Genomic DNA, 22,446 nt, shown 5'->3' on the forward strand with positions numbered 1-22,446 from the left:
CACCGTAAACATTCACTTCATGCCTTCCACTACATGCACAGTGGCAACCATGTATACCATCTCCAAGATGCATTGCAGTGACTTACCAAGGCTCCTGAGGCAGGACTTTCCAAACTTGTGACGCCTGCCATCTATAAAGACAAGGGCAGCAGACGCATGGGAACACCACCACCTGCAAGTTACATTCCAAACCTCACACCACCTGCTTTTGAACTATATCACCATACCTTCAATGTTACTGGGTCAAAATCCTCGAACTCCCTTCTAAACAGCACTGTGGGTGTTCCTACACCAAATGGACTATGGCAGTTCAAGAAGGCAGCACCCCACCACTTTCTTAAGGGCGACTAGGGAAAGACAATTAAGCTGGCCTAGCTAGTGCTTGCCACAAATGAATTTTGAAAAAGTGCTGTGGACTGATACGTTGTTAGTCCATACACAGTAGTGGTAATGAGTGATGTGGCACTCTGGATACTTATACACATGGACACATAGTTCCTAAATCATAGAGGAACAACATATGAATGTAATATGTCATTTTCCATATCAAAGAATAACTCCTACTAATATAAGTACGTCCGCTGTACTTAAGAATGCTTTATATGTAGCAGAAATAATGGTTTCTTAATATTGTTCAAAAACTTTAGTTAACTCTGAATTCCAAACTTGTCTGACCTGTAGCACTGGTTGTCCAGGGGTTCAAAGACATAAACTAAATGAATATTTGCATCAAATCAATTATTCTCCCGTACATTTTAACAGCAAGTGTCCTCTGTCGAAGTAGTGAAGTGTGGCCAAAGCTTGGCTGGCACAGACTTAATGCTGAAAGACTGGAAGGAGGCAACAGACTTCCAAACATCCTTTTCTTTTTTTGCTGTCCCTTATAAATGCTGCCCCTGTTACTGAAGCTACCTGCATAAATTACAATAAGGTAATCTGAATAACGTGAAGTATCCAAAAGGCCAAAACATGTTTGCCGCTTCCACAATCATCGGAATAAAAGATTGGGGTGCTCCACCCCCCCCCCCCCCCCCCCGGCTTTAAATTCCTCATTTGCACTCAACCACATCTGGACATCTTAATCTTTGTCAGATCAATATCTCACCACGATCATTTTATAATTGTAAAGTAGAGATGATCTTATCAGTGCTTTTTTTTTTTGCTTCTGTACATGTTTAATACCAACACGGCTGTTCTAAGCAAAGTGCAACTGCATCATTAAAATGCAGAGTGTGTCACATCTGTCAATTATATTCAGGTCAATTCTAATTTCGGTTCTGATGTTAGAGAGGAATTAAGTTCAAAACTCCAAGCCCGCAGTTAAGTTCGGACTCTGGAGGATAAGAGGAAATAAGCGCTGCAAGATAAACTAATCATCTAAAAACCATAATTATATGAGGTATCTTTGTACAGCAGGCTGTTTATACGAAGCATTTGAATTGAGTTTGAAATGAAAAAAGCATATCTATGAAAGTGGTAATAATTTTTTTGTCATCTCACCCTGGTCAGGGGTTGCGGAATTCATTAGCACAGATTAATACATTATGTACAAAGTAGTTGAGATATCTAATAGCGAATGCAGCGGTTCAGGGATTGCTAATTCTGTGCTGAATGCCATGCGTGGATAATATTTGGTCTATGATTTTTTTTAATTTGCAGAGGAGTCCAAGGATACAGGGAATAAAGCAAAACCCAAAACAGATCATAGAGCTTTGCCCTTCCTGGCCAGCAAACTGAATTGTTTTTAGACTAGTGAAGAAGGCTAATTATCCTGGGCACAAGGAGACAGACAGAAAATAATAAGATTATGGAGAATAATTTACTGATATAATTACAACAAAATTGGGTACACACAATCGTCAAATACATGTATTGCTTGACCCGGGCGACGCAGTGAAACAAATCCTCCTTCTATAGCCATCATTAATATGTTTTGATCATCTCCAAGTGGTATTTGCACAGCCAGAGCAATTTGCATGTGTAATGTGGCTATACAAATTTTCAACAAGTTGATAATTCATGAAATGAGCTGGTAGCTTTGTCTGCCTCACATACCTACATTTTAAAAGGTAGTAGAGAGGGGAAAAAGATCATAAATTAGCATTTCCTCTGACAATCCTCTACCTAATTGTTATCAGGTTGCCACTGTACCTATTAGGCCTGAAAGTGTAATTCATTTTCATAAGTCAATTTTTATTGGTATTCGTCATATTTAAGCCGTTCTTGGTGACACACTTATAAACAATGAGGCTGCGCTTACAGCGCAATATTTTCAACCCATGATATGGACACATCATGAACCCCAACAATGGACTGCGTAAAGTATTCACCTCCAACAATATCTTTAGGGTTTTCAGATTGCGTAGTCTGATTAATGCTGACTCTTTACCGTGTGCGCAAACTGTTTCCTATTTTGTTCTAATTTTAGGGATGATGCACTATCAATTACGACGAGGCGAGAGTAGAGTGTAATTGAGGCTTTATTAAGCAGAGATGTGTAGCCTCCTGCAGCTGCTGCCGAAATGGCTGCAGCTCGGTGAGCACACACATTTATACTCTGCCTACTGGGCGGAGCCAGCAGGCAGGGATCTACCCCCGTACCTATAGTACAGGAGCCTTGCCGTATTACATCTTGTATGTTATATATACAACAGTGGTGACTACCACATTCACCCCATTAAAAAAGAGTCTAGCGGGGGCGGTGGAAAACTATTTACATGCATTTTAAGGTTAACATTTTTGGGGAAGTTCACAAATTCAGCCGATCGGGTGCCTTGATCCTCCGTTGTGAGCGCCGCAGTGCCGGTGGCGATGCAGGCGTCGGCTTGGTCGCCGGTGACTCTGAGAGCATGTAGACCTCATCTTCATCCCCGGGTGGGACCAAGGAGAGGACGCATCGTCCTGGAGTGGCGGCTGTGGTGAGGTGCGCAGGGGGAGGAAGGGTGGCGCCGGGGCAGAGGGGGGGGGGGGGGAACCCAGCTGGTGCCAGGTCCCTGAGGGAGACGTGTCTTGGCGGCCGTCGGGGTATGCCACGTAGGTGTACTGCGGGTTTGCATGGAGTAGCTGTACCCTCTCGACCAACGGGTCCGCATTGTGGAGCAGCACATGCTTGCGGAGGAGAACAGGTCCTGGAGCTGCCAGCCATGTTGGGAGCGAAACCCCGGAGGTGGACTTCCTGAGGAAGGCAAGGAGACGTTCATGGGGGGTTGCATTAATCGCCATGCAAAGTAGCGATCGGATGGAGTGAAGGCCGTCGGGCAGGACCTCCTGCCAGCGGGAGACCGGGAGTTCTTTGGACCATAGGGCCAGCTGGACGGCCTTCCAGACTGTCCCATTGTCCCTCTCCACCTGCCCGTTTCCCCGGGGGTTGTAGCTGGTCGTCCTGCTCGAGGCAATGCCCTTGCTGAGCAGGTACTGACGCAGCTCATCACTCATAAATGAGGATCCCCGGTCGCTGTGGATGTAGGCTGGGAAACCGAACAGGGCGAAGATTGTGTTGAGGGCTTTGATGAAGGTGGCAGACGTCATATCGGGGCATGGGACGGCAAAGGGGAATCTGGAGTATTTGTCGACCACAATAAGAAATTACATGATTTGGGCGGTGGAGGGGAGAAGCCCTTTGAAGTCCATGCTGAGGCATTCAAAGGGGCGAGAGGCCTTCACTAGATGCGCACGGTCTGGCCGGTAGAAGTGCGGTTTGCACTCCATGCAGACCTGGCAGTCTCTGGTGATAGCCCTGACCTCCTCAATGGAGTAGGGCAGATTGCGGGCCTGTATGAAGTGAAGGAACAGGGTGACCCCTGGGTGACAGAGAGCATCATGCAGGGTCCGGAGTCGGTTCACTTGTGCGCTGGCACATGTACCTTGGGATAGGGCATCGGGGGCTCGTTGAGCTTACCGGGGCGATACAAAATCTCGTAATTGTAGGTGGAGAGCTCGATCCTCCACCTCAAGATTTTATCATTTTTGATCTTGCCCCGCTGTGTATTATTGAACATGAAGGCAACCGACTGTAGGTCAGTGAGGCGAGTGAATCTCCTGCCGGCCAGGTAATGCCTCCAATGCCGCACAGCTTCTACGATTGCTTGGGCCTCCTTCTCGACGGAGGAGTGCCGAATTTTGGAGGCATTGAGGGTGCGTGAAAAGAATGCCACGGGCCTGCCTGCCTGGTGGAGGGTGGCGGCTAGAGCGACGTCTGATGCATCGCTCTTGACTTGAAAGGAGAGCATCTCATCGACCGCGGCCTTGGCGATGTCGGCCATGATACGGTTGAAGGCCTGGTGAGCCTCGGCCGTCAGGGGGAAAACGGTGGAGTGAATGAGTGGGCGGGCCTTGTCCGCATAGTTATGGCCCCACTGGGCATAGTATGAAAAGAACCCCAGGCATTGTTTGAGGGCCTTGGGGCAATGGGGGAGGTGGAGTTCCATGAGGGGGCGCATGTGATCGGGGTCGGGCCACATAGCCGAGGATGACTAAGCGGTTGGTGCTGAACACGCTCTTCTCTTTGTTGTACGTTAGGTTGAGGAGTTTGGCGGTGTGGAGGAATTTAGAAAGGTTAGCGTCGTGGTCATGCTGGTTGTGGCCGCAGATGGTGACGTTATCCAGGTACGGGAAGGTGGCCCGCAATCCGTACTGGTCAACCATTCGGTCCATCTCTCATTGGAAGACCGAGACCCCATTAGTGACGCCGAAGGGAACCCTAAGGAAGTGATAAAGATGGCCGTTCACTTCAAACGCGGTGTACGGGCGGTCCGCCTTGCGAATGGGGAGCTGGTGGTAGGCACATTTCAGGTCCATTGTCGAGCTGTGTGTACCGACTGATGGTCTGACTGTAGTCAACGACCATCCTGTTTTTCTCCCCAGTTTTCACAACTACCACTTGGGCTCTCCAGGGGCTGTTGCTAGCTTCGATAATGACTTCCCGCAGCAGCCGCTGGACCTTGGACCTGATGAAGGTCCTGTCCTGGGCACTGTACCGGCTGCTCCTGGTGGCGACGGGTTTGCAATCCGGGGTGAGGTTTGCAAACAGAGAAGTCGGGTCGATCTTAAGGGCCGTGAGACCGCAGACAGTAAGGGGTGGTAGGGGCCCGCCAAATTTCAAGGTTAGACTTTGGAGGTTGCACTGGAAGTCCAGGCCGAGTAGCAAGGCAGCGCAGAGGTTGGGGAGGACGTAGAGCCGGAAGTTGCTGAACTCTACGCCCTGGATGGTGAGGGTGGCGGTGCAGTACCCCCGGATCTCCACAGAGTGGGATCCGGAGGCCAGGGAGATTCTCTGGTTAATGGGGTGTACCGCGAGGGAGCAGCACCTTACCATATCGGGGTGGATGAAGCTCTCTGTGCTCCCGGAGTCAAGAAGGCATGATGTCTTGTGCCCATTGACCTTTACCGTCGTCGACGCGGTTGCGAGGTTGTGCGGCAGGGACTGGTCGATCGTGATGGAGTGGAGCTGTAGCTGGTGTTGGAAGGTCCCTGGCTGGTCGGCGTGCGATGAGCGGCCCGATGAGGTGCCCGACGAGCAGAAGTACTGAGGCAGGGAAGGTGTGCATGTGGCGGGCGGCGTTAAAGATGGCAGCGCCCAAAAGCCGCACGAGGCCTGATGGGGGGAAGATGGCGGCGCCCACGGGTTGCACGTGGGGGGTGCAGGAACAATGCGCTAGGTTACAGCGGCGATCGAGCAGGCCTGGCACATAGCAGCAAAATGTCCTTTCTTCCCGCAGGCCCTGCAGAGCGCGCTCCGCGCCGGGCAGCGCTGCCGGGGGTGCTTTGTCTGTCTGCAGAAGTAGCACTTGGGTCCCCCGGGGTTGTCTGGCTGCCGCGCGGCACAGGCTTGGGTTTGGCTGGGGGCGGTCGCTGGTGGGGTCCACGATGGGGTGTTCACTGGTGGGGTCCACGATGTCCGGGAGGGGGGGGGCGCCGTGCGGTCGGGGGCGTACGCTTGTACATTCCGGGAGGTGACCGTTAGTGAGATCGCGAGTTTCGTGGTCGCCGCGAGGTCGAGGGTAGCCCCTTCTAAGAGGCGCAGGCGGATGTACGCTGACCCTATGCCCGTAACGAAAGCGTCCCTAATTAGGAGTTCGGAATGTTCAATGCCCGAAACGGCCAGGCAATCGCAGTCTCTCACCAGGGCGTGCAGGGCACGCCAGAAATCTTCCACAGACTCACCGGGGAGTTGATGCCGCGTGGACAGGAGGTGCCTGGCGTAGATTTTGTTGGTCTGCTGAGTGTAGTTCTCTTTCAGTAGCGCCATGGCCTCAGCGTAGGTCGGCGCTTCCCGGATGAGGGGAAGGATATCGGAGCTCAGCCGCTTATGCAGGATCTGGAGCTTTCTGTGCCTCTGAGGGTGGTTCTGTCGCAGATCCGATGTAGACTTCAAAGCAAGCTGGCCAATGTGCGAAGGCCGACTTGGCGTTGTCTGCCTGAGGGTGCAGCTGCAGGCGGTCAGGCTTGATGCGGAGGTCCATCGTTGTAAAATCTCTGCTTACTAAATTGATGCACTATCAATTACGACGAGACGAGAGTAGAGAGTAATCGAGGCTTTATTACACAGAGATGTGTTGCCTCCTGCAGCTGCTGCTGAAATGGCTGCAGCTCGGTGAGCACACACATTTATACTCCGCCTACTGGGCGGAGCCAGCAGGCGGGGATCTACCCCCGTACCTGTAGGACAGGAGCCTTACCGTATTACATCTCATCTGTGATATATGCAACAGTGGTGACTACCACAAGGGAGTACTGTTCTCATAGAGTCATAGATATTTACAGCATGGAAACAGGCCCTTCGGCCTAGCTTATCCATGCCGTCCAGTTTCTATCACTAAACTAGTCCCACTTGCCCGCATTTGGCCCATATACTTCTATACCCACCCGCCCATGTAACTATCCAACCACTTTTTAAAAGACAAAATTCAACCTGCCTCTACCACTGCCTCTGGCAGCCCATTCCAGATGCTCACCACTCTCTGTGTGAAGAAATGTCCCCTCTGGTCCCTTTTGTATCTCTCCCCTCTCACCTTAAACCTATGCCCTCTAGTTTTAGACTCCCCTACCTTTGGGAAAAGATGTTGACTATCTACCTTATTATTGCCCCTCATTATTTTATCTACCTCTAAAAGATCACCCTTAAGCCTCCTACGCTCCAAGGAAAGAATTCCCAGTCTATCCAGCCGCTCCTTATAACTCAGACCATCAAAGTCCTGGTAGCATCCTCGCAAATCTCTTTCTAGTTTAACAATATCCTTCCTATAATGCGTTCCCTACCTTAGGGTATCAGTGAAGCGTTGAACCACGAAGTAGTGAAGAGTTGGGGGGTGAGCAACATTATATGGAGGAAAGTTTTTTTCTTTTCAAGATAAATTGGTCGGGAAGAGGAAGCACAGGGGGCTCGCTGAGATTCGAAGCGAGAAAAGGGAAGAAAAAGACAAGTCTCCTGGAATTACATTTTAGGTTTAAAGTCCTATCGAGAATTTATCCTATTTATGATCGAGCACTAGACAAGTGAAACCATTTTCTATGATTTTTTTTCTGACTTGAGTTTGAGCAAGGTAGCAAATACACTCAATCCCGAGGAATCCAGCACGTGTTTGTAGAGTCAAACAGAAAGTAACTTTATTTACAACGATATGTACACAGTACCATTAGTTCACCACTGGTTGCCTCTCCAGCTGGTACTACATTGGGCAGCTCTATTTATATAGCTGCAGTGGTAACGATTGCGCCCCCCCCCACCACCCCAGGAGCTCGTATTTCCCAAGGAACATGGGGTAACCAATTGTCCCTAGCCAATAGGATCAGGCAGGTTATAACAACCATCCTGCACAATTTGATGACGGAGAAAAATTAGATATCAAACACAGAACAATAGTTCTGAACCCAAGGATCTCTAAATGTTAAATACCGTGGATGCTGGAAATCTGATGAGAGGACATCAAAACTTTGATTCACTCCTTGGATTCTGCCCAAATACCCAGTGTTTTCAGCATTTCCCTTTTTAATATCTGTAAAAGTTACTTTAAAAAATAGAGGCAGGAAAAATCGCACAACATGTCTCCTGTCACTCTGGGGGATGAAGACATATTTTTAAATTTAAGGTAAACATGTTGGCAATGTTGTGCTATATGTATTTTGATGAAATAATTTAGACAGTTTTCTCCCCTCTGGTTGTGGAATTGGAATGAGGGGCTCACCAAGGGAAAACCGGGATGAGGAAATGAACAAATGTGTTTTTGAAACATTTGCCGGGCGTTGGGATGCTTTGCCACCGCGACGCAGAAATTATTACATCTTATAAAGTAAATTTAAATAAATATTTGAATCAGAGTGTCATGGAAATTTAAACTGCCATGATTTCCATCCTCACAATCTGCGCATAAACCGAAAGGTGTTTTTCATAAATTCTTATTTCCCCCTTTATAAATGGTGATGTATTTTGCCCAGCCCTCAAATTTTGAATGTTCCAATCCTCTATGAATAACTTGCACAGCCAACTCAAGGTAAGGTACAATAAAAAGATTGTGTTGTTTTTACACACACACAAAACCCCAACATCCACCCCTTTTGCACTCGCACATTGAATGGGGAATGAGGAAAATGTAAGTTAAGGGTTTGCATGTGTCCAGAAAACAGAATCAAACATCTAATGCAAGGTTCCTTCTAAGGGGAAGTTGACTGTAGGTCGGATGAGCTATCTTTCCAGAGGCAGACCTCCACGACTGAGTTCCAAGATTCCAGACGTTTTTGATTCGGGCCAGAGTTCTTCTGCTGCCATCAGCTTGATGGTGGACAGCACAGACTGTCCCCTCCAGTCCTGTCCGTGTTGGGGGGGGGAGTCAAAACTGTAACTGCCGGAGTTCAGTCCCACAGCGCAATATTACAGGACAGCTTGGGGAGGTCGTATGACGTGCTTCCCACCACTGCTCCTGGATGTTATTGGCTATTGCAGAAAATACGGAGGCTGGGGATTGAGGGTGATTTAGAGATGTGGATCAGAAATTGGCTAGCTGAAAGAAGACAGAGGGTGGTGGTTGATGGGAAATGTTCAGAATGGAGTTCTGTCACAAGTGGAGTACCACAAGGATCTGTTCTGGGGCCGTTGCTGTTTGTCATTTTTATCAATGACCTAGAGGAAGGCGCAGAAGGGTGGGTGAGTAAATTTGCAGACGATACTAAAGTCGGTGGTGTTGTCGATAGTGAGGAAGGAAGTAGCAGGTTACAGAGGGATATAGATAAGCTGCAGTGCTGGGCTGAGAGGTGGCAAATGGAGTTTAATGTAGAGAAGTGTGAGGTGATTCACTTTGGAAGGAAAAACAGGAATGTGGAATATGTGGCTAATGGAAAAGTTCTTGAAAGTGTGGATGAGCAGAGGGATCTAGGTGTCCATGTACATAGATCCCTGAAAGTTGCCACCCAGGTTGATAGGGTGGTGAAGAAGGCCTATGGAGTGTTGGCCTTTATTGGTAGAGGGATTGAGTTCCGGAGTCAGGAGGTCATGTTGCAGCTGTACAGAACTCTGGTACGGCCGCATTTGGAGTATTGCGTACAGTTCTGGTCACCGCATTATAGGAAGGACGTGGAGGCTTTGGAACGGGTGCAGAGGAGATTTACCAGGATGTTGCCTGGTATGGAGGGAAAATCTTATGAGGAAAGGCTGATGGACTTGAGGTTGTTTTCGTTAGAGAGAAGAAGGTTAAGAGGAGACTTAATAGAGGCATACAAAATGATCAGAGGGTTAGATAGGGTGGACAGTGAGAGCCTTCTCCCGCGGATGGAAATGGCTAGCACGAGGGGACATAGCCTTAAACTGAGGGGTAATAGATATAGGACAGAGGTCAGGGGTAGGTTCTTTACGCAAAGAGTAGTGAGGCCGTGGAATGCCCTACCTGCTACAGTAGTGAACTCGCCAACATTAAGGGCATTTAAAAGTTTATTGGATAAACATATGGATGATAATGGTATAGTGTAGGTTAGATGGCTTTTGTTTCGGTGCAACATCGTGGGCCGAAGGGCCTGTACTGCGCTGTATTGTTCTATGTTCTATGTTCTATGTTCTATGTTTGGCAAATTATGTATTTTCCCAGGGCTGCTTAACTGGAGTCAGGATTATTTTTGTTCTTGGAGACACTGGGTTCAGGTTTACTAAATGAAGGTCCCCTTCTGTAAAGCATTGTGTTGCAACAGTTAATGCTTCGACCATTCGCACCAGTATTGGAGATGAGGATTTGCGAAGGGTTGTCTTTGTTCGAAATTGGCTGCAGCGGCCCGGCCGTCTGCCGGGTCATTGTGTTATCTTGGCTGGAACGTTTGGGCTGGTAGCCCTTTGTTTCCTTTGAAGCCGCTAGAGGCCAGCATGTGATGGGCTGGAGCAATCTTGTCAGCTCTGCAATTGTCCTTTTTAAAAAGGCCCAAAATAACGACTTTATAAAGTCGTCCAGCTGATGAATATATATACACACATTTTTTTCCTTCATGACTCGACCGTGACAAGAGAATGAGACAGGGCCACATGGAGAGAACAGGACTGTATATTATTCGAGCAAAGAACTGGTAGGTACATCCTGGGCTAAGTAGGCTCTTTTCTATTGAAATCTCTAACGGTTCTGGTATCCACAGCCAACAAATGCTCCACGATTCGTTTTTAAAGAATCGCAAACCTGTTCCATCAGAAGTCAGGCTAACAGCTCAGGAGGGAAGGAAAAGTCATATGACCATCAAAACTCTGAAATCAGGCTACCGTCGTATGGACTGTAACAGCTAAGTGCACTGCTGAGCTCTGTATATGGGTTGCAGCTGCTAGGTGAATTGTTGCATTCTGTACGGGTTTATATAGTCATCGTTTTGTAAAAACTAAAGCACCTAACTTATGCCCCAGACAGCAATGAAATGAATAATCAGCTGTCCTTGGTATAGATTGAAGGGTGGCACGGTGGCACAGTGGTTAGCACTGCTGCCTCACAGCTCCAGGGTCCCAGGTTCAATTCTGGTCTCGGGTGACTGTCTGAGTGGAGTCTGAACTTTCTCCCCGTGTCTGCGTGGGTTTCCTCCAGGTGCTCCGGTTTCCTCTCACTGTACAAAGAAGTGCAGATTGGCCATGCTAAATTGTCCCTTAGAGTCCAAAAGGTTAGGTGGGGTTACTGGGTTACGGGGATAGGGTGGAGTTGTAGGCTTAAGTAGGGTGTTCTTTCCAAGGGCCGGTGCAGACTCGATGGACCAAATGGCCTCCTTCTGCACTGTAAATTCTACGATTCTATAATTAATATTGGATCGCCAGCTGGCAGCAATCCTAATTGTTCAAATAACGTAACATGATCTTTTATGCCCACCTGAATGCATGAGCCTAGCCATAGGCCCAAAGGACCATAGGCATCTTTCTTCATCAGAGAGACATTTCAAACTGTTTGTAGCTTGAAGGGCGCCCTTTTGCAAGCCGGGGAAAGGCCTCCATGAACTGCCAGAGTCAGTGTGCGGATTGAACCGTGCTTAAATGTCATTCTTCATCACACTTTAGCCATCTAGCCAACTGAGCTAACTAACCCCCACCAACTGGATAAGCAGGCAGTCAGACAGTATAACATCAGAATTACCTGCCTCTAAGGTGAGAGTGTATTTCTAGTTAGCCAAACTTACACTTGTAGCAGCCAAGGGTCTTGTGTATGGACTGTGGCAACTAACCGCGTTGTATTCAGATTGTGACACTTTGTTGCACTGCAACACCTTGCACACATTGTTACAGCTCTTTACAGTCAGCTGTGGCTCAGGTGGCAGTACTCTTACCCCGAGCAGAAGATTGTGGGTTCAGTTTCCACTCTAGAAACCACAGCACAAAATTCTAGACTGGGACTCTAGTGCAGTAAAGTAGGTGAGTGTTGCAATGTCAGAGGTAGGTTTTATTTCAGATGAGACATTAACCTGAGGCCCTGTCTCCTTTCTCATAGATGTAAAAGGTCACATGGCTCTATTTCAAAGAAGATCAGAACTAACAGAAAGGAAGTTAACACTTGACAGCCATGTGGCTGGCAGACCAAAAGGAGAGCTGTAGTCACAAAGGAAAGCTGAAGTCGCAGAAGAGAGATGCAAGCAGAGGAGCTGGATCGCCAAAGTCCAGATGCAAACAAAAAGGGAAAGCAGAATGAGGAATACACTGAATTCTTGTGAGGAGAAGATGAAAATTACTCTCAGAACGATGTCAGTTTTTCTGTTTGATATAAAAGGAGACACAAGCTCTTGAGATGTGTGAGCTGGCAGAAATGGTCTAAAACCTGCAAACCTGAGAGAATTGCTTGGAGACACTAAAGAGTTGGGTGTTTCCACAGAAATGGCCAAACCTTGAACAGGGTTATTATTTGTTAGTTTGTTGAAAAGGAACTACGGAAAGCTATATCATCAGGACTGATGATCATAGGGCAGCACAGCAGCATAGTGGTTAGCACAGTTGCTTCACAGCTCCAGGGTCCCAGGTTCGATTCCCGGCTTGGGTCACTGTCTGTGTGGAGTCTGCACGTTCTCCCCGTGTCTGCGTGGGTTTCCTCCGGATGTTCCGGTTTCCTCCCACAGTCCAAAGACGTGCACATTAGGTGGATTGGCCATGCTAAATTACCGTTAGTGTTCAAAAAGGTTGGGTGGGGTTACTGGGTTCTAGGGAGGGTGGAGGTGTGGGCTTGGGTAGGGTGCTCTTTCCAAGGGCCGGTGCAGACTCGATGGGCCGAATTGCCTCCGTCAGCACTGTAAATACTGTGTTTCTGTGACTGTCATGACCCGAAGGAGAGAGGTTTCACAGAAGTGTGACTTGTTAATGATAACCATATCCATCAAACTCTGAGGTAAAAGCTGTTGTCGATAGGACTCCTGACCTACCCTACGGGAATAAAGAACAGAAGGTTGTGGAATTGTGCATCCATGCTGAAGTGCAATACTTCTGGCTGTGTAAGATGCATCTTTGTTCAATCGACTATTTAAAGTGAAATTTACCTTTTTATTGGAAATATAATTTGCCTGTCAATTCATGTTTAATTTACATTCATTCTGAGTCGAGTTGAAGTAAAAAGTGGAATCTTGTGGGTAACTTCTCACTTGGGGGTTGTTTATTAAATTTGGATATTTTGGTCTATGGTTACCCCAGAGGGATTGTGACAGTTTCACCGACCCTCTGATTACCTTAGTGGCCTCCTCACTGTCTTGGTGTTAACTTATTGCAGTTCAGTACAAGAGAAATATCGGCCACAATTTTCTAATCATTTCCGCTGTTGGGATCTTCTGGCCGTGCCAATGAAAACCCTCCCGCCGGGGGAGGGTGCGGAGCACGCAAAACCCTGCAGCAATTGATGGGAACAGAAGATCCTGCTGCTGGCTAATGGTGGGATGCCTCCGTTGGGCCGAAGTCCCGCCCAGAAATTGCCTGTCCCGCCGGTAAATACCAGGTTTGATTTACACTGGCGGGACCAGGCGGCGTGGGCGGGCTCCGGGGTCCTGGCTCCACCATGGCGGAGGCGGAAGAGACGCTCCCCACTGTGCATGCGCAGGAAACTGACAGCGGCCGCTGACGCTCCCGCGCTTGCGCCGGGAAACTGTCAGCGGCCGCTGACGCTCCCGCGCATGCGCCACATTTCCGCGCCAGCTGGCGGGGCGTAAATCCCTCCGGCGTCGGCCTAGCCCCTCAATGTTGGGGCTAGGCCGCCAAAAATGCGGAGCATTCCGCACCTTTGGGCCGGCGCGATGCCCGTCTGATTGGCGCCGTGTTTGGCGCCAGTCGGCAGACATCGCGCCGTTGGGGGAGAATTTCGCCCCAGGTCTCTCTATTCTAACTTCCAATTTAAAATTGTACCATTTTGCTTATAGTTCCTCCCCTCATTCTCCCTACCAAAATGGACCACCTCACACTTTTGGAGAATCATAGAATAGTAAAGTAGGAAACCATTCAGCCCATCCAGCCTGTACCTGCTCTTTCCGAGAGCTATCTGTTAGCTCCACCCCTTTGTTCTTTCAGCAAAACCCTGGGCGCGATTCTCCACTCCCACGCCGGTTGGGAGAATCGCCTGGGCCGTCAAAATTTCCGGGGACGCTGGTCCGACGCCATCCCGCGATTCTCCCAAGTGGCGGGAACGGCTCGATCGAGTTTCGCGGGCCGCAGGCCGGAGAATCGCCGGAGACACCCAAAATGGCGATTCTCCGGCACCCCCGCTATTCTCAGGCCCGGATGTGCCGAGCGGCCAGGCCAAAATGGCGGGTTCCCCCCGGCGCCGTCCACCTCTGGTCGCTGCAGTCGTGGGCGGTGCATGAACGCTGGGGGGGGCGGCCTGTGGGGGGGCGAGGGGGGATCCTGCACCGGGCTTTACCTGGAATGTGGGGTGGCCCGCGATCTGTGCCCACCGATCGTCGGGCCGTCCTCTCTGAAGGAGGACCTCCTTCCTTCCGCGGCCCCGCAAGATCCGTTCCCCATCTTCTTGCGTGGCGGACTTCGAGAGGACGGCAACCACGCATGCGCGGGTTGGCACCGGCCAACCCGCGCATGCGCGGATGACGCTCGTTATGCGGCGCCGGCCGCGTCATCTATGCGGCGCCGCTTTTACGCGGGCGACAAGGCCTGACGCGTGTAGATGACGCGGCCCGATCCTGGCCCATTGTCAGGGCCTGAATCGGTCGGGACAGGGGCCGTTCCGCGCCGTCGCAAACCTCAGCGGCGTTCACAACGGGGCGGCCACTTCGACGTGGGAGTGGAGAATCCCGCCCCATGCATTTGTTTTCTTCTTCAAGTATTTATCCAATTCACTTTTCAAAGCTACTATTTAATCTATATCCACCCACATATCAAGCAGTGCATTCAATCCCTAACCAGTTATTGTGAAAAAAAAAACTTTTCTTCCTGTTGCCTCTGGTTTTTTTTGCCAATCGCCTACCTCTAACTTTCCTTGTCCGCAACAGCCCGGGGGGCTGCAATTTTCTTTTTGGCAACATTTTCAACTCAGCTAGTTGTGGGTATGAATGAGTAGAATGGGCAGTCCATAATTCAGCACAGTTTACAGTGAGCAGAGTGAAGCCCCCCAGCGAGTCACAAATCCATTGTGATGCAGATTGGAGATTACAGTTAAGGCAACATTGGAGTTTGTTGAATTTCACCTGCCACTTATCGACCCATTCCACCAGCTCTGTGTGTCTTCCTGAAATCTACTGTAATCTTCCTCTGTAAATTTCAAAATTGTGCTTCATGTCCCCAAGTCCAAGTTATTAATGGGTGTACCTCAGAAACACCCATTGTACTATTGGTTCTATTGTACTGAAGTCTGGGGAACATCACTGAATGGGCGTGATTCTGCAGACTTAAAACTAAGTTCGTTGTCAGGCACGTTTGGTGGGGAGTTTCTTGTTGGCTACAATGCTGAGAAACACCCCGATGTTCAACGGCATTTGGTCTGTTTTTTGACCCCGGGGAGTTTCTCTCCACCGAGGCCGCACTTAGATTGATTTCCTGCTAGCAGGCTGATCTTGCAAGTAGGAATGGCTGCCTGCAGATCTGGACACCATTCTGACACCATTTGGGCACCCAGGCACCCTGACACTGCCAACCACGCACCCCAAGTGGCACTGCCATGGTGCCAGACTGGCAGTATAAAATTGGCTAGGTCCCCGTCCAGTGGTGAGTCTCCAATGCCCTGTGAGACCCCCCCTGAAGTGCCATTACGTCAGGTCCACATTTGTATTGACCAGTGCTAGACACCGCCTTGGCGAGGTCTCCCAGGTGCAGCCGTTATCTGGCGCCCAGATAAAATGGCTCATCAGGGCGAGATCCAGATCGCGCTGGCAGAGCGAGTCGGGTGACTCGTGAATGGCCCGGCACCTGGCGCAGATCCCGATTTGCAGCTCTTGCGCGATTCACCCGTTGCTCCCGGCTCAGCACCAGGCACAACGGGGTCACTGAATCATGCCCTATACCTCCCTCCAAATTGAAAAACAACCATTCACTATAACTCTCTGTTTTCTATCCCTTAGACAATGTTGTATCCATGTGGCCATTGCCTTTATTCCATAGACTTCAATAGACTGATATGTGGTACTTTATCAACCCGCTTTTCAAAATTCCATATGAACGACAACTGTACTGCCCTTATCTACCTTTTTGTTAGGTCATCGAAAAACACCATTTCCCCTTGACTGATCCATACTGGATCTCCTCGATTTTCCATATTTTGATGTATTCTGTATGTTTGTTCAGTAGGTCTCATGAAGAGGTTCTGAGTCTTATATGGTTGAATATTAAGTGTATATTGAAAACAGATAAATACATACATATACACAGGGTATAGTCCAAACTATTAGCTAACTCCATGCTTGCATCTACACAAAGTCTCAGTCCAGTCCAGAACTGACTCTGGTCTCAAATTTTGGGCTTTTTTCCATCACACCGTGGATGGTACTGTTTCCTAGTCCATTAACCCTTGCTATGCCAGATACGACATGTTTGTCCAAGTTTTTGCTACTGTTTCTAAAAGTTTGCCCATCACCAATGTTAAACTCATGGGATCTGGAATTTCCAGGTTAATCCCTCGCACCTTTTTGGAACAATGCTGCTCTTGCGCATATATTTGCTTTGCTTGGCCCTTTATCCGCACTGTAACCAATCACTATTTGTCAATGTACTATTTGTTGATGTACTCTCTTGATTATTCTTTTTGTCTCCTGTGTATGTACTGGGTACGTTCCCTTGACCACAGAAAAATACTTTTCATTGTACTTCAGTGCATGTGACCATAAATCAATCAATCAATCGAACAGTCAATCAATCAATCAATCCTCCAGTGCTCTGGCACTACTTGTGTACCTGAGGAGGAAGAATGTGGCCAGCCCTTCTACAATTTCTACCCTTATTTAGCTCAGCAGCCCATCCAGGCTGAGTGACTTATCTACTTAAATTACTACCTTTCTATTACCTCCACCTCATCTATTTTTTAAAAATCTCGGTATCCAATGAACACTGCTTTAACAAAGTCCTCTTCCTTGGTAAACAATAATCACTCACATCTGTCTATTGTATGTGAAAAATATTGAACATCTGCACATTTCCTCCTGAGCAGAAGGTGGAAAACAGAAAAAGTTTTTTGAAGTCAAAACATAGAAACAGACCTTGTGGCTAAGCAATCCATGTCAGCACGTAACCTCCCAACTATATTCCTGATCCAAGGTCCTTTCAACTTGTTCATCTGGTCCATATTTAGGAACTCAGCGACCAACTTAAATGAGTATGCCACCACCGTCACAGACTTCATCAGCAAATGTGTGGACGACTGCGTGCCAAAGAAAGCAGTACATGCGTTCCCCATGGCTTAATCGCGAGATTGACTCCCTACTGAAGGGCAGATCTGAGGTGTTCAAGACAGACGACCCTGACCTATACAAGAAATCCAGGTACGACCTCCGCAAAGCCATCCGGAATGCCAAGAGAGAATATCAAACCAAGCTAGAGTCACAGGCAGACTCTCGGCGGTTGTGGCAAGGACTAAACAACATAACGGGCTACAACGCAAAGCCGAGCAGTATCTCTGGCAGCAGCGCACCCCTCCCCGATGAACTCAATGCATTCTATGCTCGGTTCGAGCAGATAACCAACAATCCGCTGGCGAGTGCCCCAGCTGCCCATAATTCACCCATACCCACCATCACAGCTTCCGAAGTCAGATTGGCCTTCCTGAAAGTGAACCCTCGGAAGGCGACGGGCCCAGACGGGATCCCTGGTCGTGCACTAAGAGCCTGCGCGGACCAGCTGGCAGAGGTATTCACGGACATCTTTAACCTGTCCCTACTCCACTCCAAGGGCCCCACCTGCTTCAAGAAGACCACCATCATACCGGTACCAAAGAACAACCAGGCAACGTGCCTCAATGACTACCGAACAGTGGCCCTGACTTCAGTCGTAATGAAGTGCTTCGAGAGGTTGATCATGAAACGCATCACCTCCATACTTCCAGAACGCCTTGATCCTCTGCAATTCGCATACCGCTGCAACCGGTCCACATCAGACACCATTTCCCTGGCCCTACACTCATCCCTAGAGCATCTCGAAAACAAGGGCTCCTACATTAGACTCCTATTTATTGACTACAGCTCCGCCTTCAACACCATAATCCCAGCCAAGCTCATATCAAAGCTCCAAAACCTAGGACTTGGCTCCCCACTCTGCAACTGGATCCTCGATTTTCTGACCAACAGACCACAATCAGTAAGAATGAACAACAACACCTCCTCCACAATAGTCCTCAACACCGGTGCCCCGCAAGGCTGCGTACTTAGCCCCCTACTGTACTCCCTGTACACACACGACTGCGTGGCAAAACCTGGTTCCAACTCCATCTACAAGTTTGCTGACGATACGACCATAGTGGGCCGGATCTCGAATAACGATCTGAATACAGGAGGGAGATAGAGAACCTAGTGGAGTGGTGTAGCGACAACAATCTCTCCCTCAATGCCAGCAAAACTAAAGAGCTGGTAATTGACTTCAGGAAGCAAAGTACTGTACACACCCCTGTCAGCATCAACGGGGCCGAGGTGGAGATGGTTAGCAGTTTCAAATTCCTAGGGGTGCACATCTCCAAAAATCTGTCCTGGTCCACCTACGTCGATGCTACCACCAAGAAAGCACAACAGTGCCTATACTTCCTCAGGAAACTAAGGAAATTCGGCATGTCCACATTGACTCTTACCAACTTTTACAGATGCACCATAGAAAGCATCCTATCAGGCTGCATCACAGCCTGGTATGGCAACTGCTCGGCCTAGGACCGCAAGAAACTTCAGAGAGTTGTGAACACCGCCCAGTCCATCACACGAACCTGCCTCCCATCCATTGACTCCATCTACACCTCCCGCTGCCTGGGGAAAGTGGGCAATATAATCAAAGATCCCTCCCACCCGGCTTACTCACTCTTCCAACTTCTTCCATCGGGCAGGAGATACAGAAGTCTGAGAACACGCACGAACAGACTCAAAAACAGCTTCTTCCCCACTGTCACCAGACTCCTAAATGACCCTCTTATGGACTGACCTCATTAACACTACACCCTGTATGCTTCATCCGATGACAGTGCTTTTGTAGTTACATTGTATATGTTGTGTTGCCCAATTATGTATTTTCTTTTATTCCCTTTTCTTCTCATGTACTTAATGATCTGTTGAGCTGCTCGCAGAAAAATACTTTTCACTGTACCTCGGTACACGTGACAATAAACAAATCCAATCCAATCCAATCCAATCTGCTTATCCAATCTGACCATAAAAGTTGCCATTAAAATAACATTTTAATACATTTGTACATGTACCAAGACCAAGGGCGCGATTCAACGGACTCAAGTTAAAGTTTGCTGAACTGCACGTATACCGGGGTTTATCTCAACGTCTGCAGCGCCGGGAAACACCCCTCTATTCAAAGGCACTTTGCCTTTTTGTTGGCCTCGGGGAGATTCTCTCCGCTGAGGCCGCACTTTGAGGGATTTCGTCCTGGTGAGCTCCAGGAAGGCTCCTCACAGATCGGGGCACCTTTTTGACCAGCTGCCCCGATTTCCCTAACCACCCCCCAACCATGTTTCAGGCCCCCCCCCCCCCCATGTTTATGTGACTCACCCTAACCCCCTCCAACCTTGGGGAGGTCCTTAGGAGCACCCCTCACCCCCGCTCTACCTGGCAAGGATCCCCCCCCCCGCCCCCAGATCCAAACTCTGGCAGTGCAATCTGGCACCCAGGCACCCTGGCAGTGCCAGAGTGACACTGACAGGGTGCCCAGGTGGCACTGCAAGGGTACCAGGCTAGCAGTGCCAAGGTGCCCAAATGCCAGGGGGAGTACCAGAGCACCCACCATGCTCTGTCCACAACCACCCAAGGATCTCCAATGGCCTGGGAGATCCCCCCCCATCCCCAGATGCTGTTACACCTGATCCACGGCTGTGTGGACCAGCACTAAAGGGCGCCCTGGCAAGGTCTCCCAGGCCTGATCATTGAGTCCTGGGCGCCGGGTGAATGTGGCATCTGGGTATTTAAATTAGTTGTATGGCTCATTTAAATATGCAGATCTGGATCTCGCCCAGTGAGGCCACTTGCTTAATTTTTCACCCAGTGAGGGCGAGATCCAGATCTCGCTGGGAGGGGCGAGTCAGGTGACTTGCGATTGTCCGGCGCGGAACCCGATTTGGGCTTGAGCACGATTCACCCGTTGCGTCCGGATTCGGACCAGGCGCAACAGGGCCGCTGCATCCTGCCCCAAGTGTAATCTTCAGGTGCATTGGGGTTAGAAGACAGAGGATACTTGGATCAGAGTGTGAAAGTGTAATTCAATACCCCAGTTAACAGTTCTGTTTTTGTATTCCTCAGTTATTCTTTGTTTGGGAAACCAAGTAGTTGAGAAGCGTTGAAATGTCCCTCCAGTGCTGGTGGAGGAACTGAGAGTGATGTGAAACTAAGCTGCAACAGTGCCACCACTGGAGGGTGAGGATAAGTGCAGGATGCCACGTTCCCGTACACAAGTTTCCACCATAAATGTGGATAAAGGAACTCATAATGGCAAGTGTTGGAGGGAAATGCTTTTGTGCATTTCAAAGACCACGTTGAACGTTTAATTTAAACTTGCTAAACTGCTTGAGTTTTGCTGTTAGGGTTTAAGATGTCACCTGAACCTTGTGCTGTGCTTCACAGTGGCAATTATAAAGTGGATTATTTTAGCTGCTCCCATGACTGGATGGAAAATCGCAGGAGACGCAATCCCAGTTTCCTGACATGTGTTAGCAGCAGTCATGAACTAAGAAAGCTTACCCTAATGTAAGACTGTTTTTTGTACTGTTGAATGTTTTGAGTCAATTTGGACTCCAGAGAACATAGAACATACAGTGTAGAAGGAGGCCATTTGGCCCATCGAGTCTGCACCGACCCACTTAAGCCCTCACTTCCACCCTATCCCCGTAACCCAATAACCCCATCTAACCTTTTTGGCCACTAAGGGCAATTTATCATGGCCAATCCACCTAACCTGCATGTCTTTGGACTGTGGGAGGAAACCGGAGCACCCGGAGGAAACCCACGCGCACACGGGGAGAACGTGCAGACTCCGCATAGACAGTGACCCAGCAGGGAATCGAATCTGGGACCCTGGCACTGTGAAGCCACAGTGCTAGTCACTTGTGTCATAATTCACAATAAAAAGTGTGTGAAAAGGGGTCTTGATTCCAAAATATTGACTAATATCTAATTCTCAAAATCAAATTTCTCCATCTTTCACGCCAACATTTTGGGTTTCAGTGACAGATGCACAATATGATCATCGATACACGGTGTTCCTTAATTGGAGCAGGAAAAATGCTCTCTCCTTTTCGAGGGATACCAACTCCAGGTTGGTTCAGTGTAGCAGGCGCTAGAAATCTTTCGGGTCAAGTGCCAATACATCACCTGTCCCTTCACCATGGGCGTTGGCTGGCTAGGGCCATGACTGTCAGTGACACGACAGCTAAGCTGTTCAATGCAGACCAGAAATCATACCTGGGATTTTCCCAGTTTGTTTTGGCTCAGCTATTGACTGAACCTTTGGGGAAATGGAAACAGGTAGCTGTTTAATTAGTAATTTTGTTCTGCAATTTCAACAGATATTATTCCCCTAACAAGATGGTAAATAAATGCTGACTGCAACGATTTAAAAAAAATTGAGCCAATCATAAAATGTCACATATACTATAGAGCTTGGTGGTTAGTGAAAAAGTAAGCAAGTGGCCTCAGGCTACTCAACTCGTGAGTGTTGCAGGTGGCAATGAGTCAAGAAATATGCATCAAGGGAGGTTTATTTTTATCTAATTGATTCTCCATCATATAATCTATTTATCCTGTACTAAAATACACAGTTGTATGGAGATCAAAACCTTTGTTATGTTCGTTTTAAGTAAACCTGGCACAGATTTAGGATGACTGACTTCTATAACACAGCTCATTTTAGATTTTATGGGCGGGATATAACTACGCTATAAAATGGCACCCTGGTTAGATAGGGGGCCTCAGTGGGAAACACGTGGCCGAGACTGCACATAGCCCCGGTTTGTGCACTGAGCTGCTCTGCTCGTCGGAACTCCTCAGTGCAACGCGAGATTGGGACGCCATTTTAAAATGGGGTCCAGATCTCTGGAGGCCCCGAAGCGATCCTTGCCCACCCCACCAGCTCCAACCCACTATGGGTGGGTCCCCAGGCCCCCCCCCATGCATCTCCCCCCCCCCCAACACCCGCATCGGGCACCCCCGCCCAATCGCCACCACGCACAAAATGCCACCTTGGCACCTTGGCACTGCCAAACTGGCCGTATGTGGGGAAAACCAATGACATTTCAGTTGTAGATTGTTTGCACTTTCCCTGATAGATGCTGTCCGATCTGCTGAATGTTTCCAGCTTTTTTCATTTATTTAATATTTCCAGCATTTGCAGCTTTTATATCGACATGC

The sequence above is a fragment of the Scyliorhinus torazame genome, chromosome 16 (genome assembly GCF_047496885.1).
Source record: "Scyliorhinus torazame isolate Kashiwa2021f chromosome 16, sScyTor2.1, whole genome shotgun sequence".
NCBI classification, from domain to species: Eukaryota; Metazoa; Chordata; class Chondrichthyes; order Carcharhiniformes; family Scyliorhinidae; genus Scyliorhinus; species Scyliorhinus torazame.